Source organism: Filicampus tigris, chromosome 10 (assembly GCF_054856515.1).
Source record: "Filicampus tigris isolate MCC_2025a chromosome 10, RoL_Ftig_1.0, whole genome shotgun sequence".
Taxonomy (NCBI): domain Eukaryota; kingdom Metazoa; phylum Chordata; class Actinopteri; order Syngnathiformes; family Syngnathidae; genus Filicampus; species Filicampus tigris.
The window spans coordinates 6,661,982-6,687,223 of NC_141226.1; the positions used below are offsets into that span (position 1 = coordinate 6,661,982).

The following is a 25,242-nucleotide window of genomic DNA, read 5'->3' on the forward strand; positions in this document are numbered from 1 at the left end:
AGCTGACAGCATTCGACAGACCATTTTTCCCTGGACAGGATGTGAAGGCTGTGATTGTATAGTGGTTAGTACTCTGTCATGCAGAGGCAGAATCCCCAGTATAGTCCATTTAAAAAATGAAAACTGTATCTTAATCCAGATGATTATATTTCGTGAAACCACTTGACAAAATAAAATTAGTTCCAGCTGTAATGTAACATCACTTTTCCCTCATGAAGAAGTTCATCTCACAGGAAAAGGTTGACACAATCTCCCGGAGATCAAGCCTCCACTCGAAAAACTTCATTTCCACTGGATTAGTGGTCAACATTTCTGAATTGTATCGTTTCAATTCGCACTGATGACAAGTTTTCTGCCTTTCAAATTAGACATTATTTCACAATAGTCCTAGAATAACATATGAAAGCCGTGATCGTATAGTGGTTTGTACTCTGTGTTGTGGCCGCAGCAATCCGGGTCATGGCAAATTAAAATCTCATCGATTACTTTTTTATTTTTTGTTGACAGCGGGACAGTGACAATACTCGAAAGAGGCTGACTGAAGTCCACTTATACTCGAGGGGCTAGTGGCGCAAAGGATAACGCATCTGACTACGGGTCAGAAGATTTGAGGTTTAACTCCTAGTTAGCTCAGCCACTCTATTGTGGTAAACCCTATCTAAAAGTGTTGCACAAAATACCATACGTTTACCAGAGATGTTAGGATTGAAAGACCTCATGCAACACTGTCAACAAGGAAAAGATTGTTCAAAGGTTATCTTACCTTAACTGATTGGGAGCCTAGAACATGTGTACACATTCAATTCCAGCTGTAATTTAACATCACTTTTCCCTCATGAGGGAGTTCATCTCACAGGAAAAGGTTACACAATCTCCGGTAGATCAAGCCTTCACTCAAAAAACTTCATTTCCACTGTATTAATGGTCAACATTTCTGAATTGTATCAGTTTCAATTCACACTGATGACCAATTTTCTGACCACCAAATTAGACAGTTTTACAGTAGTCCTGGCTAATCAGCCTCTCGGTTCCATTTTTTCAGCTACACAATGGCCGACAATGGTAGACACAATGTTTCTCCTGAATGGGACAACATATGAAGGCCGTGATCGTATAGTGGTTAGTACTCTGTGTTGTGGCCGCAGCAACCCCGGTTCGAATCCGGGTCATGGCAAATTAAAATCTCATCAATGATTTTATTAGTTTTTGAGACAGTGGGACAGTGACAATACTCGAAAGAGGCTTACAGAAGTCCATTTATATTTAAGGGGCTAGTGGCGCAATGGATAACGCATCTGACTACGGATCAGAAGATTCTAGGTTCAACTCCTAGCTAGCTCAGCCACTCTATTGTGGTAAACCCTAGCTGAAAGTGGTGCAAAAAATACCACACAAAGTCTACCAGAGATGATAGGATTGAAAGACCTCATGCAACAAGGAAAAGATTGTTCAAAAGTTATCTCACCTTAACTGATTGGCAGCATAGAACATGTGTACACATTTAGTTCCAGCGGTAATTTAACATCACTTTTCCCTCATGAAGGAGTTCATCTCACAGGATAAGGTTGACACAATCTCCCGGTGATCAAGCCTCCACTCGAAAAACTTCATTTCCACTGTATTAGTGGTCAACATTTCTGAATTGTATCAGTTTCAATTCACACTGATGACCAGTTTTCTGCCCACCAAATTAGACAGTTTCACAGGAGTCCTGGCTAATCAGCCTCTCGGTTCCATTTTATTTCAGCCTTACACAATGGCCGATAATGGTAGACACGTTTCTCCTAAATGGAATAACATATGAAGGCCGTGATCGTATAGTGGTTAGTACTCTGTGTTGTGGCCGCAGCGACCCCGGTTCGAATCCGGGTCATGGCAAATTAAAATCTCATCAATGACTTTTTTAGTTTTTGTGGGACAGTGACAATACTCGAAAGAGGGTTACAGAAGTCCATTTATACTCAAGGGGCTGGTGGCGCAATGGAAAACGCGTCTGACTACGGATCAGAAGATTCTAGGTTCAACTCTCAGCTATCTCAGCCACTCTATTGTGGTAAACCCCATCTGAAAGTGCAGCACAAAATACCATATGACATTTACCAGAGATGTTAGGATTGAAAGACCTCATGCAAAACTGTCAACAATGAAAAGATTGTTCAAAGGTAATCTCAATTTAACTGATTGGGAGCCTAGAACATGTGTTCACATTCAGTTCCAGCTGTAGTTTAACATCACTTATCCCTCATGAGGGAGTTCATCTCACAGGAAAAGGTTACACAATCTCCCGTAGATCAAGCCTCCACTCAAAAAAATTCATTTCCACTGTATTAGCGGTCAACATTTCTGAATTGTATCAGTTTCAATTCACACTGATGACCAGTTTTCTGCCCACCAAATTAGACACTTTCACAGTATCCATCCATCCATCCATTATCTGTACCGCTTCTCCTCACAAGGGTCGCGGGGCATGCTGGAGCCTATCCCAGCTCTCTTTGGGCAGTAGGCGGGGGACACCCTGAACTGGTTGCCAGCCAATCGCAGGGCACACAGAGACAAACATCCGCACTCACAATCACACCTAGGGGCAATTTAGAGTATCCAATCAACTTACCATGCATGTTTTTGGACTGTGGGAGGAAACCGGAGTGCCCGGAGAAAACCCACGCAGGCACGGGGAGAACATGCAAACTCCACACAGGGAGGCCGGAGCCGGGATCGAACCCGCGACCTCTGAACTGTGAGGCGGACGTGCTAACCAGTCGACCACCGTGCCGCCACTTTCACAGTAGTCCTGGCTAATCAGCCTCTCGGTTCCATTTTCAGCCTTACACAATGGCCGACAATGGTAGACACAATGTTTCTCCTGAATGGAATAACATATGAAGGCCGTGATCGTATAGTGGTTAGTACTCTGTGTTGTGGCCGCTGCGACCCCGATTCGAATCCGGGTCATGGCAAATTAAAATCTCATCAATGACTTTATTAGTTTTTGAGACATTGGGACAGTGACAATACTCGAAAGAGGCTTACAGAAGTCCATTTATAATTAAGGGGCTAGTGGCGCAATGGATAACGCATCTGACTACGGATTAGAAGATTCTAGGTTCAACTCCTAGCTAGCTCAGCCACTCTATCGTGGTAAACCCTAGCTGAAAGTGGTGCAAAAAATACCACTCAAAGTTTACCAGAGATGTTAGGATTGAAAGACCTCATGCAACACTCTCAACAAGGAAAAGATTGTTCAAAGGTTATCTCAACTTAACTGATTGGGAGCCTAGAACATGTGTACACATTCAGTTCCAGCTGTAATTTAACATCACTTTTCCCTCATGAGGGAGTTCATCTCACAGGAAAAGGTTACACAATCTCCGGTAGATCAAGCCTCCACTCAAAAAACTTCATTTCCACTGTATTAGTGGTCAACAATTCTGAATTGTATCAGTTTCAATTCACACTGATGACCAGTTTTCTGCCCACCAAATTAGACACTTTCACAGTAGTCCTGCCTAATCAGCCTCTCGGTTCCATTTTATTTCAGCTTTACACAATGGCCGACAATGGTAGACACGATGTTTCTCCTGAATGGAATAACATATGAAGGCCTTGATCGTATAGTGGTTAGTACTCTGTGTTGTGGCCGCAGCAACCCCGGTTCGAATCCGGGTCATGGCAAATTAAAATCTCCTCAATGACTTTTTTAGTTTTTGAGACAGTGGGACAGTGACAATACTCGAAAGAGGCTTACAGAAGTCCATTTATAATTAAGGGGCTAGTGGCGCAATGGATAACGCATCTGTATTAGTGGTCAACATTACTGAATTGTATCAGTTTCAATTCACACTGATGACCAGTTTTCTGCCCACCAAATTAGACAGATTCAGTAGTCCTGGCTAATCAGCCTCTCGGTTCCATTTTATTTCAGCCTTACACAATGGCCGACAATGGTAGACGAAATGTTTCTCCTGAATGGGATAATATGTGAAGGCCGTGATCGTATAGTGGTTAGTACTCTGTGTTGTGGCTGCAGCGACCCCGGTTCAAATCCGGGTCATGGCAAATTAAAATCTCATCAATGACTTTTTTAGTTTTTGAGTGGGACAGTGACAATAATCGAAAGAGGCTTACAGAAGTCCATTTATAATAAAAGGGCTAGTGGCGCAATGGATAACGCATCTGACTACGGATCAGAAGATTCTAGGTTCAACTCCTAGCTAGCTCAGCCACTCTATCGTGGTAAACCCTAGCTGAAAGTGGTGCAAAAAATACCACTCGAAGTTTACCAGAGATGTTAGGATTGAAAGACCTCATGCAAAACTGTCAACAAGGAATAGATTGTTCAAAGGTTATCTCACCTTAACTGATTGGCAGCATAGAACATGTGTACACACTTAGTTCCAGCGGTAATTTAACATCACTTTTCCCTCATGAAGGAGTTCATCTCACAGGATAAGGTTGACACACTCTCCCGGTGATCAAGCCTCCACTCGAAAAACTTCATTTCCACTGAATTAGTGGTCAACATTTCTGAATTGTATCAGTTTCAATTCACACTGATGACCATTTTTCTGCCCACCAAATTAGACGGATTCAGTAGTCCTGGCTAATCAGCCTCTCGGTTCCATTTTATTTCACTTACACAATGGCCGACAATGGTAGACACAATGTTTCTCCTGAATGGATTAGTATGTGAAGGCCGTGATCGTATAGTGGTTAGTACTCTGCGTTGTGGCCGCAGCGACCCCGGTTCAAATCCGGGTCATGGCAAATCAAAATCTCATCAATGACTTTTTTAGTTTTTGAGTGGGACAGTGACAATACTCGAAAGAGGCTTACAGAAGTCCATTTATAAGTAAGGGGCTAGTGGCGCAATGGATAACGCATCTGACTACGGATCAGAAGATTCTAGGTTCAACTCCTAGCTAGCTCAGCCACTCTATTGTGGTAAACCCTAGCTGAAAGTGGTGCAAAAAATACCACACAAAGTCTACCAGAGATGATAGGATTGAAAGACCTCATGTAACACTGCCAACAAGGAAAAGATTGTTCAAAGGTTATCTCAACTTAACTGATTAGGAGCCTTGAACATGTGGACACATTCAGTTCCAACTTTAATTTAACATCACTTTTCCCTCATGAGGGAGTTCATCTCACAGGAAAAGGTTACACAATCTCCGGTAGATCAAGCCTTCACTCAAAAAACTTCATTTCCACTGTATTAGTGGTCAACATTTCTGAATTGTATCAGTTTCAATTCACACTGATGACCAGTTTTCTGACCACCAAATTAGACAGTTTCACTGTAGTCCTGGCTAATCAGCCTCTCGGTTCCATTTTATTTCAGCCTTACACAATGGCCGACAATGGTAGACACAATGTTTCTCCTAAATGGAATAACATACGAAGGCCGTGATCGTATAGTGGTTAGTACTCTGTGTTGTGGCCGCAGCGACCCCGGTTCGAATCCGGGTCATGGCAAATTAAAATCTCATCAATGACTTTTTTAGTTTTTGTGGGACAGTGACAATACTCGAAAGAGGGTTACAGAAGTCCATTTATACTCAAGGGGCTGGTGGCGCAATGGATAACGCGTCTGACTACGGATCAGAAGATTCTAGGTTCAACTCTCAGCTATCTCAGCCACTCTCTTGTGGTAAACCCCATCTGAAAGTGCAGCACAAAATACCATATGACATTTACCAGAGATGTTAGGATTGAAAGACCTCATGCAAAACTGTCAACAATGAAAAGATTGTTCAAAGGTTATCTCAACTTAACTGATTGGGAGCCTAGAACATGTGTTCACATTCAGTTCCAGCTGTAGTTTAAAATCACTTATCCCTCATGAGGGAGTTCATCTCACAGGAAAAGGTTACACAATCTCCCGTAGATCAAGCCTCCACTCAAAAAAATTCATTTCCTCTTTATTAGCTGTCAACATTTCTGAATTGTATCAGTTTCAATTCACACTGATGACGAGTTTTCTGCCCACCAAATTAGACAGTTTCACAGTAGTCCTGGCTAATCAGCCTCTCGGTTCCATTTTATTTCAGCCTTACAATGGCCGACAATGCTAGACACAATGTTTCTCCTGAATGGAATAACATATGAAGGCCGTGATCGTATAGTGGTTAGTACTCTGTGTTGTGGCCGCAGCAACCCCGGTTCGAATCCGGGTCATGGCAAATTAAAATCTCATCAATGACTTTTTTAGTTTTTGTGGGACAGTGACAATAATCGAAAGAGGCTTACAGAAGTCCATTTATAATAAAAGGGCTAGTGGCGCAATGGATAACGCATCTGACTACGGATCAGAAGATTCTAGGTTCAACTCCTAGCTAGCTCAGCCACTCTATCGTGGTAAACCCTAGCTGAAAGTGGTGCAAAAAATACCACACAAAGTCTACCAGAGATGATAGGATTGAAAGACCTCATGTAACACTGCCACCAAGGAAAAGATTGTTCAAAGGTTATCTCACCTTAACTGATTGGCAGCATAGAACATGTGTACACATTTAGTTCCAGCTGTAATTTAACATCACTTTTCCCTCATGAAGGAGTTCATCTCACAGGAGGTTGACACAATCTCCCGGTGATCAAGCCTCCACTCGAAAAACTTCATTTCCACTGTATTAGTGGTCAACATTTCTGAATTGTATCAGTTTCAATTCACACTGATGACCAGTTTTCTGACCACCAAATTAGACAGTTTCACAGTAGTCCTGGCTAATCAGCCTCTCGGTTCCATTTTATTTCAGCCTTACACAATGGCCGACAATGGTAGACACAATGTTTCTCCTGAATGGAATAACATATGAAGGCCGTGATCGTATAGTGGTTAGTACTCTGTGTTGTGGCCGCAGCGACCCCGGTTCGAATCCGGGTCATGGCAAATCAAAATCTCATCAATGACTTTTTTAGTTTTTGAGTGGGACAGTGACAATACTCGAAAGAGGCTTACAGAAGTCCATTTATAAGTAAGGGCCTAGTGGCGCAATGGATAACGCATCTGACTACGGATCAGAAGATTCTAGGTTCAACTCCTAGCTAGCTCAGCCACTCTATCGTGGTAAACCCTAGCTGAAAGTGGTGCAAAAAATACCACACAAAGTCTACCAGAGATGATAGGATTGAAAGACCTCATGTAACACTGCCAACAAGGAAAAGATTGTTCAAAGGTTATCTCACCTTAACTGATTGGCAGCATAGAACATGTGTCCACATTTAGTTCCAGCTGTAATTTAACATCACTTTTCCCTCATGAAGGAGTTCATCTCACAGGAGGTTGACACAATCTCCCGGTGATCAAGCCTCCACTCGAAAAACTTCATTTCCACTGTATTAGTGGTCAACATTTCTGAATTGTATCAGTTTCAATTCACACTGATGACCAGTTTTCTGACCACCAAATTAGACAGTTTCACAGTAGTCCTGGCTAATCAGCCTCTCGGTTCCATTTTATTTCAGCCTTACACAATGGCCGACAATGGTAGACACAATGTTTCTCCTGAATGGAATAACATATGAAGGCCGTGATCGTATAGTGGTTAGTACTCTGTGTTGTGGCCGCTGCGACCCCGATTCGAATCCGGGTCATGGCAAATTAAAATCTCATCAATGACTTTATTAGTTTTTGAGACATTGGGACAGTGACAATACTCGAAAGAGGCTTACAGAAGTCCATTTGTAATTAAGGGGCTAGTGGCGCAATGGATAACGCATCTGACTACGGATCAGAAGATTCTAGGTTCAACTCCTAACTAGCTCAGCCACTCTATCGTGGTAAACCCTAGCTGAAAGTGGTGCAAAAAATACCACTCGAAGTTTACCAGAGATGTTAGGATTGAAAGACCTCATGCAACACTCTCAACAAGGAAAAGATTGTTCAAAGGTTATCTCAACTTAACTGATTGGGAGCCTAGAACATGTGTACACATTCAGTTCCAGCTGTAATTTAACATCACTTTTCCCTCATGAGGGAGTTCATCTCACAGGAAAAGGTTACACAATCTCCGGAAGATCAAGCCTCCACTCAAAAAACTTCATTTCCACTGTATTAGTGGTCAACAATTCTGAATTGTATCAGTTTCAATTCACACTGATGACCAGTTTTCTGCCCACCAAATTAGACACTTTCACAGTAGTCCTGGCTAATCAGCCTCTCGGTTCCATTTTATTTCAGCTTTACACAATGGCCGACAATGGTAGACACGATGTTTCTCCTGAATGGAATAACATATGAAGGCCTTGATCGTATAGTGGTTAGTACTCTGTGTTGTGGCCGCAGCAACCCCGGTTCGAATCTGGGTCATGGCAAATTAAAATCTCCTCAATGACTTTTTTAGTTTTTGAGACAGTGGGACAGTGAATATACTCGAAAGAGGCTTACAGAAGTCCATTTATAATTAAGGGGCTAGTGGCGCAATGGATAACGCATCTGTATTAGTGGTCAACATTACTGAATTGTATCAGTTTCAATTCACACTGATGACCAGTTTTCTGCCCACCAAATTAGACAGATTCAGTAGTCCTGGCTAATCAGCCTCTCGGTTCCATTTTTTCAGCCTTACACAATGGCCGACAATGGTAGACAAAATGTTTCTCCTGAATGGGATAATATGTGAAGGCCGTGATCGTATAGTGGTTAGTACTCTGTGTTGTGGCTGCAGCGACCCCGGTTCGAATCCGGGTCATGGCAAATTAAAATCTCATCAATGAATTTTTTAGTTTTTGAGTGGGACAGTGACAATAATCGAAAGAGGCTTACAGAAGTCCATTTATAATAAAAGGGCTAGTGGCGCAATGGATAACGCATCTGACTACGGATCAGAAGATTCTAGGTTCAACTCCTAGCTAGCTCAGCCGCTCTATCGTGGTAAACCCTAGCTGAAAGTGGTGCAAAAAATACCACTCGAAGTTTACCAGAGATGTTAGGATTGAAAGACCTCATGCAACACTGTCAACAAGGAAAAGATTTTTAAAGGTGATCTCAACTTAACTGATTGGGAGCCTAGAACATGTGTACACATTCAGTTCTAGCTTTAATTTAACATCACTTTTCCCTCGTGAGGGAGTTCATCTCACAGGAAAAGGTTACACAATCTCCCGTAGATCAAGCCTCCACTCAAAAAACTTCATTTCCACTGTATTAGTGGTCAACATTTCTGAATTGTATCAGTTTCAATTCACACTGATGACCAGTTTTCTGCCCACCAAATTAGACAGTTTCACAGTAGTCCTGGCTAATCAGCCTCTCGGTTCCATTTTATTTCAGCTTTACACAATGGCCGACAATGGTAGACACGATGTTTCTCCTGAATGGAGTAACATATGAAGGCCTTGATCGTATAGTGGTTAGTACTCTGTGTTGTGGCCGCAGCAACCCCGGTTCAAATCCGGGTCATGGCAAATTAAAATCTCCTCAATGACTTTTTTAGTTTTTGAGACAGTGGGACAGTGACAATACTCGAAAGAGGCTTACAGAAGTCCATTTATAATTAAGGGGCTAGTGGGGCAATGGATAACGCATCTGTATTAGTGGTTAGCATTACTGAATTGTATCAGTTTCAATTCACACTGATGACCAGTTTTCTGCCCACCAAATTAGACAGATTCAGTAGTCCTGGCTAATCAGCCTCTCGGTTCCATTTTATTTCACTTACACAATGGCCGACAATGGTAGACACAATGTTTCTCCTGAATGGTTTAGTATGTGAAGGCCGTGATCGTATAGTGGTTAGTACTCTGTGTTGTGGCCGCAGCAACCCCGGTTCAAATCCGGGTCATGGCAAATTAAAATCTCATCAATGACTTTTTTAGTTTTTGTGGGACAGTGACAATACTCGAAAGAGGGTTACAGAAGTCCATTTATACTCAAGGGGCTGGTGGCGCAATGGATAACGCGTCTGACTACGGATCAGAAGATTCTAGGTTCAACTCTCAGCTATCTCAGCCACTCTCTTGTGGTAAACCCCATCTGAAAGTGCAGCACAAAATACCATATGACATTTACCAGAGATGTTAGGATTGAAAGACCTCATGCAAAACTGTCAACAATGAAAAGATTGTTCAAAGGTTATCTCAACTTAACTGATTGGGAGCCTAGAACATGTGTTCACATTCAGTTCCAGCTGTAGTTTAAAATCACTTATCCCTCATGAGGGAGTTCATCTCACAGGAAAAGGTTACACAATCTCCCGTAGATCAAGCCTCCACTCAAAAAAATTCATTTCCACTTTATTAGCTGTCAACATTTCTGAATTGTATCAGTTTCAATTCACACTGATGACGAGTTTTCTGCCCACCAAATTAGACAGTTTCACAGTAGTCCTGGCTAATCAGCCTCTCGGTTCCATTTTATTTCAGCCTTACAATGGCCGACAATGCTAGACACAATGTTTCTCCTGAATGGAATAACATATGAAGGCCGTGATCGTATAGTGGTTAGTACTCTGTGTTGTGGCGGCAGCAACCCCGGTTCGAATCCGGGTCATGGCAAATTAAAATCTCATCAATGACTTTTTTAGTTTTTGTGGGACAGTGACAATAATCGAAAGAGGCTTACAGAAGTCCATTTACAATAAAAGGGCTAGTGGCGCAATGGATAACGCATCTGACTACGGATCAGAAGATTCTAGGTTCAACTCCTAGCTAGCTCAGCCACTCTATCGTGGTAAACCCTAGCTGAAAGTGGTGCAAAAAATACCACACAAAGTCTACCAGAGATGATAGGATTGAAAGACCTCATGTAACACTGCCACCAAGGAAAAGATTGTTCAAAGGTTATCTCACCTTAACTGATTGGCAGCATAGAACATGTGTACACATTTAGTTCCAGCTGTAATTTAACATCACTTTTCCCTCATGAAGGAGTTCATCTCACAGGAGGTTGACACAATCTCCCGGTGATCAAGCCTCCACTCGAAAAACTTCATTTCCACTGTATTAGTGGTCAACATTTCTGAATTGTATCAGTTTCAATTCACACTGATGACCAGTTTTCTGACCACCAAATTAGACAGTTTCACAGTAGTCCTGGCTAATCAGCCTCTCGGTTCCATTTTATTTCAGCCTTACACAATGGCCGACAATGGTAGACACAATGTTTCTCCTGAATGGAATAACATATGAAGGCCGTGATCGTATAGTGGTTAGTACTCTGTGTTGTGGCCGCTGAAACCCCGATTCGAATCCGGGTCATGGCAAATTAAAATCTCATCAATGACTTTATTAGTTTTTGAGACATTGGGACAGTGACAATACTCGAAACAGGCTTACAGAAGTCCATTTATAATTAAGGGGCTAGTGGCGCAATGGATAACGCATCTGACTACGGATCAGAAGATTCTAGGTTCAACTCCTAGCTAGCTCAGCCACTCTATCGTGGTAAACCCTAGCTGAAAGTGGTGCAAAAAATACCACTCGAAGTTTACCAGAGATGTTAGGATTGAAAGACCTCATGCAACACTCTCAACAAGGAAAAGATTGTTCAAAGGTTATCTCAACTTAACTGATTGGGAGCCTAGAACATGTGTACACATTCAGTTCCAGCTGTAATTTAACATCACTTTTCCCTCATGAGGGAGTTCATCTCACAGGAAAAGGTTACACAATCTCCGGTAGATCAAGCCTCCACTCAAAAAACTTCATTTCCACTGTATTAGTGGTCAACAATTCTGAATTGTATCAGTTTCAATTCACACTGATGACCAGTTTTCTGCCCACCAAATTAGACACTTTCACAGTAGTCCTGGCTAATCAGCCTCTCGGTTCCATTTTATTTCAGCTTTACACAATGGCCGACAATGGTAGACACGATGTTTCTCCTGAATGGAATAACATATGAAGGCCTTGATCGTATAGTGGTTAGTACTCTGTGTTGTGGCCGCAGCAACCCTGGCTCAAATCCGGGTCATGGCAAATTAAAATCTCCTCAATGACTTTTTTAGTTTTTGAGACAGTGGGACAGTGACAATACTCGAAAGAGGCTTACAGAAGTCCATTTATAATTAAGGGGCTAGTGGCGCAATGGATAACGCATCTGTATTAGTGGTCAACATTACTGAATTGTATCAGTTTCAATTCACACTGATGACCAGTTTTCTGCCCACCAAATTAGACAGATTCACAGTAGTCCTGGCTAATCAGCCTCTCGGTTCCATTTTATTTCACTTACACAATGGCCGACAATGGTAGACACAATGTTTCTCCTGAATGGATTAATATGTGAAGGCCGTGATCGTATAGTGGTTAGTACTCTGTGTTGTGGCCGCAGCAACCCCGGTTCGAATCCGGGTCATGGCAAATTAAAATCTCATCAATGACTTTATTAGTTTTTGAGTGGGACAGTGACAATACTCGAAAGAGGCTTACAGAAGTCCGTTTATAATTAAGGGGCTAGTGGCGCAATAGATAACGCATCTGACTACGGATCAGAAGATTCTAGGTTCAACTCCTAGCTAGCTCAGCCACTCTATTGTGGTAAACCCTAGCTGAAAGTGGTGCAAAAAATACCACTCGAAGTTTATCAGAGATGTTAGGATTGAAAGACCTCATGCAACACTGTCAACAAGGAAAAGATTGTTCAAAGGTTATCTCAACTTAACTGATTGGGAGCCTAGAACATGTGTACACATTCAGTTCTAGCTTTAATTTAACATCACTTTTCCCTCGTGAGGGAGTTCATCTCACAGGAAAAGGTTACACAATCTCCCGTAGATCAAGCCTCCACTCAAAAAACTTCATTTCCACTGTATTAGTGGTCAACATTTCTGAATTGTATCAGTTTCAATTCACACTGATGACCAGTTTTCTGCCCACCAAATTAGACAGTTTCACAGTAGTCCTGGCTAATCAGCCTCTCGGTTCCATTTTATTTCAGCCTTACACAATGGCCGACAATGGTAGACACAATGTTTCTCCTGAATGGAATAACATATGAAGGCCGTGATCGTATAGTGGTTAGTACTCTGTGTTGTGGCCGCAGCAACCCCGGTTCGAATCCGGGTCATGGCAAATTAAAATCTCATCAATGACTTTATTAGTTTTTGAGTGGGACAGTGACAATACTCGAAAGAGGCTTACAGAAGTCCATTTATAATCAAGGGGCTAGTGGCGCAATAGATAACGCATCTGACTACGGATCAGAAGATTCTAGGTTCAACTCCTAGCTAGCTCAGCCACTCTATTGTGGTAAACCCTAGCTGAAAGTGGTGCAAAAAATACCACACAAAGTCTACCAGAGATGATAGGATTGAAAGACCTCATGCAACACTGTCAACAAGGTAAAGATTGTTCAAAGGTTATCTCACCTTAACTGATTGGCAGCATAGAACATGTGTACACACTTAGTTCCAGCGGTAATTTAACATCACTTTTCCCTCATGAAGGAGTTCATCTCACAGGATAAGGTTGACACACTCTCCCGGTGATCAAGCCTCCACTCGAAAAACTTCATTTCCACTGAATTAGTGGTCAACATTTCTGAATTGTATCAGTTTCAATTCACACTGATGACCAGTTTTCTGCCCACCAAATTAGACGGATTCAGTAGTCCTGGCTAATCAGCCTCTCGGTTCCATTTTCACACAATGGCCGACAATGGTAGACACAATGTTTCTCCTGAATGGATTAGTATGCGAAGGCCGTGATCGTATAGTGGTTAGTACTCTGTGTTGTGGCCGCAGCAACCCCGGTTCGAATCCGGGTCATGGCAAATTAAAATCTCGTCAATGACTTTATTAGTTTTTGAGTGGGACAGTGACAATACTCGAAAGAGGCTTACAGAAGTCCATTTATAATTAAGGGGCTAGTGGCGCAATAGATAACGCATCTGACTACGGATCAGAAGATTCTAGGTTCAACTCCTAGCTAGCTCAGCCACTCTATTGTGGTAAACCCTAGCTGAAAGTGGTGCAAAAAATACCACACAAAGTCTACCAGAGATGATAGGATTGAAAGACCTCATGCAACACTGTCAACAAGGTAAAGATTGTTCAAAGGTTATCTCACCTTAACTGATTGGCAGCATAGAACATGTGTACACACTTAGTTCCAGCAGTAATTTAACATCACTTTTCCCTCATGAAGGAGTTCATCTCACAGGATAAGGTTTACACACTCTCCCGGTGATCAAGCCTCCACTCGAAAAACTTCATTTCCACTGAATTAGTGGTCAACATTTCTGAATTGTATCAGTTTCAATTCACACTGATGACCAGTTTTCTGCCCACCAAATTAGACGGATTCAGTAGTCCTGGCTAATCAGCCTCTCGGTTCCATTTTATTTCACTTACACAATGGCCGACAATGGTAGACACAATGTTTCTCCTGAATGGATTAGTATGTGAAGGCCGTGATCGTATAGTGGTTAGTACTCTGTGTTGTGGCCGCAGCAACCCCGGTTCGAATCCGGGTCATGGCAAATTAAAATCTCATCAATGACTTTATTAGTTTTTGAGTGGGACAGTGACAATACTCGAAAGAGGCTTACAGAAGTCCATTTATAATTAAGGGGCTAGTGGCGCAATAGATAACGCATCTGACTACGGATCAGAAGATTCTAGGTTCAACTCCTAGCTAGCTCAGCCACTCTATTGTGGTAAACCCTAGCTGAAAGTGGTGCAAAAAATACCACACAAAGTCTACCAGAGATGATAGGATTGAAAGACCTCATGCAACACTGTCAACAAGGTAAAGATTGTTCAAAGGTTATCTCACCTTAACTGATTGGCAGCATAGAACATGTGTACACACTTAGTTCCAGCAGTAATTTAACATCACTTTTCCCTCATGAAGGAGTTCATCTCACAGGATAAGGTTGACACAATCTCCCGGAGATCAAGCCTCCAATCGAAAAACTTAATTTCCACTGAATTAGTGGTCAACATTTCTGAATTGTATCAGTTTCAATTCACACTGATGACCAGTTTTCTGCCCACCAAATTAGACGGATTCAGTAGTCCTGGCTAATCAGCCTCTCGGTTCCATTTTCACACAATGGCCGACAATGGTAGACACAATGTTTCTCCTGAATGGATTAGTATGTGAAGGCCGTGATCGTATAGTGGTTAGTACTCTGTGTTGTGGCCGCAGCGACCCCGGTTCGAATCCGGGTCATGGCAAATCACAATCTCATCAATGACTTTTTTAGTTTTTGAGTGGGACAGTGACAATACTCGAAAGAGGCTTACAGAAGTCCATTTATAAGTAAGGGGCTAGTGGCGCAATGGATAACGCATCTGACTACGGATCAGAAGATTCTAGGTTCAACTCCTAGCTAGCTCAGCCACTCTATTGTGGTAAACCCTAGCTGAAAGTGGTGCAAAAAATACCACACAAAGTCTACCAGAGATGATAGGATTGAAAGACCTCATGTAACACTGCCAACAAGGAAAATATTGTTCAAAGGTTATCTCAACTTAACTGATTAGGAGCCTTGAACATGTGGACACATTCAGTTGCAACTTTAATTTAACATCACTTTTCCCTCATGAGGGAGTTCATCTCACAGGAAAAGGTTACACAATCTCCGGTAGATCAAGCCTTCACTCAAAAAACTTCATTTCCACTGTATTAGTGGTCAACATTTCTGAATTGTATCAGTTTCAATTCACACTGATGACCAGTTTTCTGACCACCAAATTAGACAGTTTCACTGTAGTCCTGGCTAATCAGCCTCTCGGTTCCATTTTATTTCAGCCTTACACAATGGCCGACAATGGTAGACACAATGTTTCTCCTAAATGGAATAACATATGAAGGCCGTGATCGTATAGTGGTTAGTACTCTGTGTTGTGGCCGCAGCGACCCCGGTTCGAATCCGGGTCATGGCAAATTAAAATCTCATCAATGACTTTTTTAGTTTTTGTGGGACAGTGACAATACTCGAAAGAGGGTTACAGAAGTCCATTTATACTCAAGGGGCTGGTGGCGCAATGGATAACGCGTCTGACTACGGATCAGAAGATTCTAGGTTCAACTCTCAGCTATCTCAGCCACTCTCTTGTGGTAAACCCCATCTGAAAGTGAAGCACAAAATACCATATGACATTTACCAGAGATGTTAGGATTGAAAGACCTCATGCAAAACTGTCAACAATGAAAAGATTGTTCAAAGGTTATCTCAACTTAACTGATTGGGAGCCTAGAACATGTGTACACATCAGTTCCAGCTGTAATTTAACATCACTTTTCCCTCATGAGGGAGTTCATCTCACAGGAAAAGGTTACACAATCTCCGGTAGATCAAGCCTTCACTCAAAAAACTTCATTTCCACTGTATTAGCTGTCAACATTTCTGAATTGTATCAGTTTCAATTCACACTGATGACGAGTGTCTGCCCACCAAATTAGACAGTTTCACAGTAGTCCTGGCTAATCAGCCTCTCGGTTCCATTTTATTTCAGCCTTACAATGGCCGACAATGCTAGACACAATGTTCCTCCTGAATGGAATAACATATGAAGGCCGTGATCGTATAGTGGTTAGTACTCTGTGTTGTGGCCGCAGCAACCCCGGTTCGAATCCGGGTCATGGCAAATTAAAATCTCGTCAATGACTTTATTAGTTTTTGAGTGGGACAGTGACAATACTCGAAAGAGGCTTACAGAAGTCCATTTATAATTAAGGGGCTAGTGGCGCAATAGATAACGCATCTGACTACGGATCAGAAGATTCTAGGTTCAACTCCTAGCTAGCTCAGCCACTCTATTGTGGTAAACCCTAGCTGAAAGTGGTGCAAAAAATACCACACAAAGTCTACCAGAGATGATAGGATTGAAAGACCTCATGCAACACTGTCAACAAGGTAAAGATTGTTCAAAGGTTATCTCACCTTAACTGATTGGCAGCATAGAACATGTGTACACACTTAGTTCCAGCAGTAATTTAACATCACTTTTCCCTCATGAAGGAGTTCATCTCACAGGATAAGGTTTACACACTCTCCCGGTGATCAAGCCTCCACTCGAAAAACTTCATTTCCACTGAATTAGTGGTCAACATTTCTGAATTGTATCAGTTTCAATTCACACTGATGACCAGTTTTCTGCCCACCAAATTAGACGGATTCAGTAGTCCTGGCTAATCAGCCTCTCGGTTCCATTTTATTTCACTTACACAATGGCCGACAATGGTAGACACAATGTTTCTCCTGAATGGATTAGTATGTGAAGGCCGTGATCGTATAGTGGTTAGTACTCTGTGTTGTGGCCGCAGCAACCCCGGTTCGAATCCGGGTCATGGCAAATTAAAATCTCATCAATGACTTTATTAGTTTTTGAGTGGGACAGTGACAATACTCGAAAGAGGCTTACAGAAGTCCAATTATAATTAAGGGGCTAGTGGCGCAATAGATAACGCATCTGACTACGGATCAGAAGATTCTAGGTTCAACTCCTAGCTAGCTCAGCCACTCTATTGTGGTAAACCCTAGCTGAAAGTGGTGCAAAAAATACCACACAAAGTCTACCAGAGATGATAGGATTGAAAGACCTCATGCAACACTGTCAACAAGGTAAAGATTGTTCAAAGGTTATCTCACCTTAACTGATTGGCAGCATAGAACATGTGTACACACTTAGTTCCAGCAGTAATTTAACATCACTTTTCCCTCATGAAGGAGTTCATCTCACAGGATAAGGTTGACACAATCTCCCGGAGATCAAGCCTCCAATCGAAAAACTTAATTTCCACTGAATTAGTGGTCAACATTTCTGAATTGTATCAGTTTCAATTCACACTGATGACCAGTTTTCTGCCCACCAAATTAGACGGATTCAGTAGTCCTGGCTAATCAGCCTCTCGGTTCCATTTTCACACAATGGCCGACAATGGTAGACACAATGTTTCTCCTGAATGGATTAGTATGTGAAGGCCGTGATCGTATAGTGGTTAGTACTCTGTGTTGTGGCCGCAGCGACCCCGGTTCGAATCCGGGTCATGGCAAATCACAATCTCATCAATGACTTTTTTAGTTTTTGAGTGGGACAGTGACAATACTCGAAAGAGGCTTACAGAAGTCCATTTATAAGTAAGGGGCTAGTGGCGCAATTGGTAACGCATCTGACTACGGATCAGAAGATTCTAGGTTCAACTCCTAGCTAGCTCAGCCACTCTATTGTGGTAAACCCTAGCTGAAAGTGGTGCAAAAAATACCACACAAAGTCTACCAGAGATGATAGGATTGAAAGACCTCATGTAACACTGCCAACAAGGAAAATATTGTTCAAAGGTTATCTCAACTTAACTGATTAGGAGCCTTGAACATGTGGACACATTCAGTTGCAACTTTAATTTAACATCACTTTTCCCTCATGAGGGAGTTCATCTCACAGGAAAAGGTTACACAATCTCCGGTAGATCAAGCCTTCACTCAAAAAACTTCATTTCCACTGTATTAGTGGTCAACATTTCTGAATTGTATCAGTTTCAATTCACACTGATGACCAGTTTTCTGACCACCAAATTAGACAGTTTCACTGTAGTCCTGGCTAATCAGCCTCTCGGTTCCATTTTATTTCAGCCTTACACAATGGCCGACAATGGTAGACACAATGTTTCTCCTAAATGGAATAACATATGAAGGCCGTGATCGTATAGTGGTTAGTACTCTGTGTTGTGGCCGCAGCGACCCCGGTTCGAATCCGGGTCATGGCAAATTAAAATCTCATCAATGACTTTTTTAGTTTTTGTGGGACAGTGACAATACTCGAAAGAGGGTTACAGAAGTCCATTTATACTCAAGGGGCTGGTGGCGCAATGGATAACGCGTCTGACTACGGATCAGAAGATTCTAGGTTCAACTCTCAGCTATCTCAGCCACTCTCTTGTGGTAAACCCCATCTGAAAGTGAAGCACAAAATACCATATGACATTTACCAGAGATGTTAGGATTGAAAGACCTCATGCAAAACTGTCAACAATGAAAAGATTGTTCAAAGGTTATCTCAACTTAACTGATTGGGAGCCTAGAACATGTGTACACATCAGTTCCAGCTGTAATTTAACATCACTTTTCCCTCATGAGGGAGTTCATCTCACAGGAAAAGGTTACACAATCTCCGGTAGATCAAGCCTTCACTCAAAAAACTTCATTTCCACTGTATTAGCTGTCAACATTTCTGAATTGTATCAGTTTCAATTCACACTGATGACGAGTGTCTGCCCACCAAATTAGACAGTTTCACAGTAGTCCTGGCTAATCAGCCTCTCGGTTCCATTTTATTTCAGCCTTACAATGGCCGACAATGCTAGACACAATGTTCCTCCTGAATGGAATAACATATGAAGGCCGTGATCGTATAGTGGTTAGTACTCTGTGTTGTGGCCGCAGCAACCCCGGTTCGAATCCGGGTCATGGCAAATTAAAATCTCATCAATGACTTTTTTAGGTTTTGAGTGGGACAGTGACAATACTCGAAAGAGGCTTACAGAAGTCCATTCATAATTAAGGGGCTAGTGGCGCAATGGATAACGCATCTGACTACGGATCAGAAGATTCTAGGTTCAACTCCTAGCTAGCTCAGCCACTCTATTGTGGTAAACCCTAGCTGAAAGTGGTGAAAAAAATACCACACAAAGTCTACCAGAGATGATAGGATTGAAAGACCTCATGTAACACTGCCAACAAGGAAAAGATTGTTCAAAGGTTATCTCAACTTAACTGATTAGGAGCCTAGAACATGTGTACACATCAGTTCCAGCTGTAATTTAACATCACTTTTCCCTCATGAGGGAGTTCATCTCACAGGAAAAGGTTACACAATCTCCGGTAGATCAAGCCTTCACTCAAAAAACTTCATTTCCACTGTATTAGTGGTCAACATTTCTGAATTGTATCAGTTTCAATTCACACTGATGACCAGTTTTCTGACCACCAAATTAGACAGTTTTACAGTAGTCCTGGCTAATCAGCCTCTCGGTTCCATTTTTTCAGCTACACAATGGCCGACAATGGTAGACACAATGTTTCTCCTGAATGGGATAACATATGAAGGCCGTGATCGTATAGTGGTTAGTACTCTGTGTTGTGGCCGCAGCAACCCCGGTTCAAATCCGGGTCATGGCAAATTAAAATCTGATCAATGACTTTATTAGTTTTTGAGTGTGGGACAGTGACAATACTCGAAAGAGGCTTACAGAAGTCCATTTATATTTAAGGGGCTAGTGGCGCAATGGATAACGCATCTGACTACGGATCAGAAGATTCTAGGTTCAACTCCTAGCTAGCTCAGCCAATCTATTGTGGTAAACCCTAGCTGAAAGTGGTGCAAAAAATACCACACAAAGTCTACCAGAGATGATAGGATTGAAAGACCTCATGCAACAAGGAAAAGATTGTTCAAAAGTTATCTCACCTTAACTGATTGGCAGCATAGAACATGTGTACACATTTAGTTCCAGCGGTAATTTAACATCACTTTTCCCTCATGAAGGAGTTCATCTCACAGGATAAGGTTGACACAATCTCCCGGTGATCAAGCCTCCACTCGAAAAACTTCATTTCCACTGTATTAGTGGTCAACATTTCTGAATTGTATCAGTTTCAATTCACACTGATGACCAGTTTTCTGCCCACCAAGTTAGACAGTTTCACAGTAGTCCTGGCTAATCAGCCTCTCGGTTCCATTTTATTTCAGCCTTACAATGGCCGACAATGGTAGACACAATGTTTCTCCTAAATGGAATAACATATGAAGGCCGTGATCGTATAGTGGTTAGTACTCTGTGTTGTGGCCGCAGCGACCCCGGTTCGAATCCGGGTCATGGCAAATTAAAATCTCATCAATGACTTTTTTAGTTTTTGTGGGACAGTGACAATACTCGAAAGAGGGTTACAGAAGTCCATTTATACTCAAGGGGCTGGTGGCGCAATGGATAACGCGTCTGACTACGGATCAGAAGATTCTAGGTTCAACTCTCAGCTATCTCAGCCACTCTATTGTGGTAAACCCCATCTGAAAGTGCAGCACAAAATACCATGTGACATTTACCAGAGATGTTAGGATTGAAAGACCTCATGCAAAACTGTCAACAATGAAAAGATTGTTCAAAGGTTATCTCACCTTAACTGATTGGGAGCCTAGAACATGTGTTCACATTCAGTTCCAGCTGTAGTTTAACATCACTTATCCCTCATGAGGGAGTTCATCTCACAGGAAAAGGTTACACAATCTCCCGTAGATCAAGCCTCCACTCAAAAAAATTCATTTCCACTGTATTAGCGGTCAACATTTCTGAATTGTATCAGTTTCAATTCACACTGATGACGAGTTTTCTGCCCACCAAATTAGACAGTTTCACAGTAGTCCTGGCTAATCAGCCTCTCGGTTCCATTTTATTTCAGCCTTACAATGGCCGACAATGCTAGACACAATGTTTCTCCTGAATGGAATAACATATGAAGGCCGTGATCGTATAGTGGTTAGTACTCTGTGTTGTGGCCGCAGCAACCCCGGTTTGAATCCGTGTCATGGCAAATTAAAATCTCATCAATGACTTTTTTAGTTTTTGTGGGACAGTGACAATACTCGAAAGAGGCTTACAGAAGTCCATTTATAATTAAGGGGCTAGTGGCGCAATGGATAACGCATCTGACTACGGATTAGAAGATTCTAGGTTCAACTCCTAGCTAGCTCAGCCAATCTATGATGGTAAACCCTAGCTGAAAGTTGTGCAAAAAATACCACCTAAAGTCTACCAGAGATGATAGGGTTGAAAGACCTCATGCAACACTGTCAACAAGGAAAAGATTGTTCAAAGGTTATCTCACCTTAACTCATTGGCAGCATAGAACATGTGTACACACTTAGTTCCAGCGGTAATTTAACATCACTTTTCCCTCATGAAGGAGTTCATCTCACAGGATAAGGTTGACACAATCTCCCGGTGATCAAGCCTCCACTCGAAAAACTTCATTTCCACTGTATTAGTGGTCAACATTTCTGAATTGTATCAGTTTCAATTCACACTGATGACCAGTTTTCTGCCCACCAAATTAGACAGATTCAGGAGTCCTGGCTAATCAGCCTATCGGTTCCATTTTATTTCAGCCTTACACAATGGCCGACAATGGTAGACACACAATCTCTCCTGAATGGGATAATATATGAAAGCCGTGATCGTATAGTGGTTAGTACTCTGTGTTGTGGCCACAGCAACCCCGGTTCAAATCCGGGTCATGGCAAATTAAAATCTCATCAATGACTTTTTTAGTTTTTGAGACAGTGGGACAGTGACAATACTCGAAAGAGGCTTACAGAAGTCCATTTATAGTAAAGGGGGTAGTGGCGCAATGGATAACGCATTTGACTACGGATCAGAAGATTCTAGGTTCAACTCCTAGCTAGCTCAGTCACTATATTGTGGTAAACCCTAGCTGAAAGTGGTGCAAAAATTACCACACAGTCTACCAGAGATGATATGATTGAAAGACCTCATGCAACACTGTCAACAAGGAAAAGATTGTTCAAAGGTTATCTCACCTTAACTGATTGGCAGCATAGAACATGTGTACACATTTAGTTCCAGCGGTAATTTAACATCACTTTTCCCTCACAAAGGAGTTCATCTCACAGGAGAAGGTTGACACAATCTCCCGGTGATCAAGCCTCCACTCGAAAAACTTCATTTCCACTGTATTAGTGGTCAACATTTCTGAATTGTATCAGTTTCAATTCACACTGATGACCAGTTTTCTGACCACCAAATTAGACAGTTTCACTGTAGTCCTGGCTAATCAGCCTCTCGGTTCCATTTTATTTCAGCCTTACACAATGGCCGACAATGGTAGACACAATGTTTCTCCTGAATGGGATAATATGTGAAGGCCGTGATCGTATAGTGGTTAGTACTCTGTGTTGTGGCCGCTGCGACTCCGGGTCATGGCAAATTAAAATCTCATCAATGACTTTATTAGTTTTTGAGACATTGGGACAGTGACAATACTCGAAAGAGGCTTACAGAAGTCCATTTATAATTAAGGGGCTAGTGGCGCAATGGATAACGCATCTGACTACGGATCAGAAGATTCTAGTTTCAACTCCTAGCTAGCTCAGCCGCTCTATCGTGGTAAACCCTAGCTGAAAGTGGTGCAAAAAATACCACTCGAAGTTTACCAGAGATGTTAAGATTGAAAGACCTCATGCAACACTCTCAACAAGGAAAAGATTGTTCAAAGGTTATCTCAACTTAACTGATTGGGAGCCTAGAACATGTGTACACATTCAGTTCCAGCTGTAATTTAACATCACTTTTCCCTCATGAGGGAGTTCATCTCACAGGAAAAGGTTACACAATCTCCGGTAGATCAAGCCTCCACTCAAAAAACTTCATTTCCACTGTATTAGTGGTCAACAATTCTGAATTGTATCAGTTTCAATTCACACTGATGACCAGTTTTCTGCCCACCAAATTAGACACTTTCACAGTAGTCCTGGCTAATCAGCCAATCGGTTCCATTTTATTTCAGCTTTACACAATGGCCGACAATGGTAGACACGATGTTTCTCCTGAATGAAATAACATATGAAGGCCTTGATCGTATAGTGGTTAGTACTCTGTGTTGTGGCCGCAGCAACCCCGGTTCGAATCCGGGTCATGGCAAATTAAAATCTCATCAATGACTTTTTTAGTTTTTGAGACAGTGGGACAGTGAAAATACTCGAAAGAGGCTTACAGAAGTCCATTTATAATTAAGGGGCTAGTGGCGCAATGGATAACGCATCTGTATTAGTGGTCAACATTTCTGAATTGTATCAGTTTCAATTCACACTGATGACCAGTTTTCTGCCCACCAAATTAGACAGATTCAGTAGTCCTGGCTAATCAGCCTCTCGGTTCCATTTTATTTCAGCCTTACAATGGCCGACAATGGTAGACACAATGTTTCTCCTGAATGGGATAATATGTGAAGGCCGTGATCGTATAGTGGTTAGTACTCTGTGTTGTGGCCGCAGCGACCCCGGTTCGAATCTGGGTCATGGCAAATTAAAATCTCACCAGTGACTTTTTTAGTTTTTGAGACAGTGGGACAGTGACAATACTCGAAAGAGGGTTACAGATGTCCATTTATAATTAAGGGGCTAGTGGCGCAATGGATAACACATCTGACTACAGATCAGAAGATTCTAGGTTCAACTCCTAGCTAGCTCAGCCACTCTATCGTGGTAAACCCTAGCTGAAAGTGGTGCAAAAAATACCACTCGAAGTTTACCAGAGATGTTAGGATTGAAAGACCTCATGCAACACTGTCAACAAGGAAAAGATTGTTCAAAGGTTATCTCAACTTAACTGATTGGGAGCCTAAAACATGTGTACACATTCAGTTCTAGCTTTAATTTAACATCACTTTTCCCTCATGAAGGAGTTCATCTCACAGGATAAGGTTGACACAATCTCCCGGTGATCAAGCCTCCACTCGAAAAACTTCATTTCCACTGTATTAGTGGTCAACATTTCTGAATTGTATCAGTTTCAATTCACACTGATGACCAGTTTTCTGCCCACCAAATTAGACACTTTCACAGTAGTCCTGGCTAATCAGCCTCTCGGTTCCATTTTATTTCAGCCTTACACAATGGCCGACAATGGTAGACACAATGTTTCTCCTGAATGGAATAACATATGAAGGCCGTGATCGTATAGTGGTTAGTACTCTGTGTTGTGGCCGCAGCAACCCCGGTTCGAATCCGGGTCATGGCAAATTAAAATCTCATCAATGACTTTATTAGTTTTTGAGTGGGACAGTGACAATACTCGAAAGAGGCTTAGAGAAGTCCATTTATAATTAAGGGGCTAGTGGCGCAATGGATAACGCATCTGTATTAGTGGTCAACATTTCTGAATTGTATCAGTTTCAATTCACACTGATGACCAGTTTTCTGCCCACCAAATTAGACAGATTCAGTAGTCCTGGCTAATCAGCCTCTCGGTTCCATTTTATTTCAGCCTTACACAATGGCCGACAATGGTAGACACAATGTTTCTCCTGAATGGGATAATATGTGAAGGCCGTGATCGTATAGTGGTTAGTACTCTGTGTTGTGGCCGCAGCGACCCCGGTTCAAATCTGGGTCATGGCAAATTAAAATCTCATCAATGACTTTTTTAGTTTTTGAGTGGGACAGTGACAATAATCGAAAGAGGCTTACAGAAGTCCATTTATAATAAAAGGGCTAGTGGCGCAATGGATAACGCATCTGACTACGGATCAGAAGATTCTAGGTTCAACTCCTAGCTAGCTCA

At 42.0% G+C, this 25,242-nt stretch overlaps 1 protein-coding gene and 47 non-coding genes across 48 annotated transcripts in view; 47 read left to right on the forward strand and 1 right to left on the reverse strand.

The window, feature by feature from the left end:
* Window positions 1-25,242, reverse strand: part of LOC147140483 (uncharacterized) — a 51,165-nt gene that overhangs the window by 8,588 nt on the left and 17,335 nt on the right. The gene's annotated exons all lie outside the window — the stretch shown is intronic.
* On the forward strand, window positions 1,103-1,174 carry trnah-gug (transfer RNA histidin (anticodon GUG)). Its single transcript has one exon. It is a non-coding gene; the product is annotated as a tRNA-His (tRNA).
* On the forward strand, window positions 1,269-1,341 carry trnar-acg (transfer RNA arginine (anticodon ACG)). The gene has a single exon. It is a non-coding gene; the product is annotated as a tRNA-Arg (tRNA).
* Window positions 1,807-1,878, forward strand: trnah-gug (transfer RNA histidin (anticodon GUG)). The gene has a single exon. It is a non-coding gene; the product is annotated as a tRNA-His (tRNA).
* Window positions 3,052-3,124, forward strand: trnar-acg (transfer RNA arginine (anticodon ACG)). Its single transcript has one exon. It is a non-coding gene; the product is annotated as a tRNA-Arg (tRNA).
* trnah-gug (transfer RNA histidin (anticodon GUG)) lies at window positions 3,985-4,056 on the forward strand. The gene has a single exon. It is a non-coding gene; the product is annotated as a tRNA-His (tRNA).
* On the forward strand, window positions 4,147-4,219 carry trnar-acg (transfer RNA arginine (anticodon ACG)). The gene has a single exon. It is a non-coding gene; the product is annotated as a tRNA-Arg (tRNA).
* On the forward strand, window positions 4,693-4,764 carry trnah-gug (transfer RNA histidin (anticodon GUG)). The gene has a single exon. It is a non-coding gene; the product is annotated as a tRNA-His (tRNA).
* Window positions 4,855-4,927, forward strand: trnar-acg (transfer RNA arginine (anticodon ACG)). The gene has a single exon. It is a non-coding gene; the product is annotated as a tRNA-Arg (tRNA).
* Window positions 5,404-5,475, forward strand: trnah-gug (transfer RNA histidin (anticodon GUG)). Its single transcript has one exon. It is a non-coding gene; the product is annotated as a tRNA-His (tRNA).
* On the forward strand, window positions 6,111-6,182 carry trnah-gug (transfer RNA histidin (anticodon GUG)). Its single transcript has one exon. It is a non-coding gene; the product is annotated as a tRNA-His (tRNA).
* On the forward strand, window positions 6,271-6,343 carry trnar-acg (transfer RNA arginine (anticodon ACG)). The gene has a single exon. It is a non-coding gene; the product is annotated as a tRNA-Arg (tRNA).
* trnah-gug (transfer RNA histidin (anticodon GUG)) lies at window positions 6,818-6,889 on the forward strand. Its single transcript has one exon. It is a non-coding gene; the product is annotated as a tRNA-His (tRNA).
* On the forward strand, window positions 6,980-7,052 carry trnar-acg (transfer RNA arginine (anticodon ACG)). Its single transcript has one exon. It is a non-coding gene; the product is annotated as a tRNA-Arg (tRNA).
* trnar-acg (transfer RNA arginine (anticodon ACG)) lies at window positions 7,693-7,765 on the forward strand. Its single transcript has one exon. It is a non-coding gene; the product is annotated as a tRNA-Arg (tRNA).
* On the forward strand, window positions 8,624-8,695 carry trnah-gug (transfer RNA histidin (anticodon GUG)). The gene has a single exon. It is a non-coding gene; the product is annotated as a tRNA-His (tRNA).
* On the forward strand, window positions 8,786-8,858 carry trnar-acg (transfer RNA arginine (anticodon ACG)). Its single transcript has one exon. It is a non-coding gene; the product is annotated as a tRNA-Arg (tRNA).
* On the forward strand, window positions 9,716-9,787 carry trnah-gug (transfer RNA histidin (anticodon GUG)). Its single transcript has one exon. It is a non-coding gene; the product is annotated as a tRNA-His (tRNA).
* trnar-acg (transfer RNA arginine (anticodon ACG)) lies at window positions 10,583-10,655 on the forward strand. Its single transcript has one exon. It is a non-coding gene; the product is annotated as a tRNA-Arg (tRNA).
* Window positions 11,296-11,368, forward strand: trnar-acg (transfer RNA arginine (anticodon ACG)). The gene has a single exon. It is a non-coding gene; the product is annotated as a tRNA-Arg (tRNA).
* trnah-gug (transfer RNA histidin (anticodon GUG)) lies at window positions 12,229-12,300 on the forward strand. The gene has a single exon. It is a non-coding gene; the product is annotated as a tRNA-His (tRNA).
* trnar-acg (transfer RNA arginine (anticodon ACG)) lies at window positions 12,391-12,463 on the forward strand. The gene has a single exon. It is a non-coding gene; the product is annotated as a tRNA-Arg (tRNA).
* trnah-gug (transfer RNA histidin (anticodon GUG)) lies at window positions 12,940-13,011 on the forward strand. The gene has a single exon. It is a non-coding gene; the product is annotated as a tRNA-His (tRNA).
* On the forward strand, window positions 13,102-13,174 carry trnar-acg (transfer RNA arginine (anticodon ACG)). Its single transcript has one exon. It is a non-coding gene; the product is annotated as a tRNA-Arg (tRNA).
* Window positions 13,640-13,711, forward strand: trnah-gug (transfer RNA histidin (anticodon GUG)). Its single transcript has one exon. It is a non-coding gene; the product is annotated as a tRNA-His (tRNA).
* On the forward strand, window positions 13,802-13,874 carry trnar-acg (transfer RNA arginine (anticodon ACG)). The gene has a single exon. It is a non-coding gene; the product is annotated as a tRNA-Arg (tRNA).
* On the forward strand, window positions 14,348-14,419 carry trnah-gug (transfer RNA histidin (anticodon GUG)). Its single transcript has one exon. It is a non-coding gene; the product is annotated as a tRNA-His (tRNA).
* trnar-acg (transfer RNA arginine (anticodon ACG)) lies at window positions 14,510-14,582 on the forward strand. The gene has a single exon. It is a non-coding gene; the product is annotated as a tRNA-Arg (tRNA).
* On the forward strand, window positions 15,048-15,119 carry trnah-gug (transfer RNA histidin (anticodon GUG)). Its single transcript has one exon. It is a non-coding gene; the product is annotated as a tRNA-His (tRNA).
* trnar-acg (transfer RNA arginine (anticodon ACG)) lies at window positions 15,210-15,282 on the forward strand. Its single transcript has one exon. It is a non-coding gene; the product is annotated as a tRNA-Arg (tRNA).
* On the forward strand, window positions 15,759-15,830 carry trnah-gug (transfer RNA histidin (anticodon GUG)). Its single transcript has one exon. It is a non-coding gene; the product is annotated as a tRNA-His (tRNA).
* trnah-gug (transfer RNA histidin (anticodon GUG)) lies at window positions 16,464-16,535 on the forward strand. The gene has a single exon. It is a non-coding gene; the product is annotated as a tRNA-His (tRNA).
* Window positions 16,626-16,698, forward strand: trnar-acg (transfer RNA arginine (anticodon ACG)). Its single transcript has one exon. It is a non-coding gene; the product is annotated as a tRNA-Arg (tRNA).
* trnah-gug (transfer RNA histidin (anticodon GUG)) lies at window positions 17,172-17,243 on the forward strand. The gene has a single exon. It is a non-coding gene; the product is annotated as a tRNA-His (tRNA).
* On the forward strand, window positions 17,334-17,406 carry trnar-acg (transfer RNA arginine (anticodon ACG)). Its single transcript has one exon. It is a non-coding gene; the product is annotated as a tRNA-Arg (tRNA).
* trnah-gug (transfer RNA histidin (anticodon GUG)) lies at window positions 17,872-17,943 on the forward strand. Its single transcript has one exon. It is a non-coding gene; the product is annotated as a tRNA-His (tRNA).
* trnar-acg (transfer RNA arginine (anticodon ACG)) lies at window positions 18,034-18,106 on the forward strand. The gene has a single exon. It is a non-coding gene; the product is annotated as a tRNA-Arg (tRNA).
* Window positions 18,583-18,654, forward strand: trnah-gug (transfer RNA histidin (anticodon GUG)). Its single transcript has one exon. It is a non-coding gene; the product is annotated as a tRNA-His (tRNA).
* trnah-gug (transfer RNA histidin (anticodon GUG)) lies at window positions 19,288-19,359 on the forward strand. The gene has a single exon. It is a non-coding gene; the product is annotated as a tRNA-His (tRNA).
* trnar-acg (transfer RNA arginine (anticodon ACG)) lies at window positions 19,450-19,522 on the forward strand. The gene has a single exon. It is a non-coding gene; the product is annotated as a tRNA-Arg (tRNA).
* On the forward strand, window positions 19,994-20,065 carry trnah-gug (transfer RNA histidin (anticodon GUG)). Its single transcript has one exon. It is a non-coding gene; the product is annotated as a tRNA-His (tRNA).
* Window positions 20,158-20,230, forward strand: trnar-acg (transfer RNA arginine (anticodon ACG)). The gene has a single exon. It is a non-coding gene; the product is annotated as a tRNA-Arg (tRNA).
* On the forward strand, window positions 20,697-20,768 carry trnah-gug (transfer RNA histidin (anticodon GUG)). Its single transcript has one exon. It is a non-coding gene; the product is annotated as a tRNA-His (tRNA).
* On the forward strand, window positions 21,564-21,636 carry trnar-acg (transfer RNA arginine (anticodon ACG)). Its single transcript has one exon. It is a non-coding gene; the product is annotated as a tRNA-Arg (tRNA).
* trnar-acg (transfer RNA arginine (anticodon ACG)) lies at window positions 22,981-23,053 on the forward strand. The gene has a single exon. It is a non-coding gene; the product is annotated as a tRNA-Arg (tRNA).
* Window positions 24,078-24,150, forward strand: trnac-aca (transfer RNA cysteine (anticodon ACA)). The gene has a single exon. It is a non-coding gene; the product is annotated as a tRNA-Cys (tRNA).
* Window positions 24,628-24,699, forward strand: trnah-gug (transfer RNA histidin (anticodon GUG)). The gene has a single exon. It is a non-coding gene; the product is annotated as a tRNA-His (tRNA).
* trnar-acg (transfer RNA arginine (anticodon ACG)) lies at window positions 25,170-25,242 on the forward strand. Its single transcript has one exon. It is a non-coding gene; the product is annotated as a tRNA-Arg (tRNA).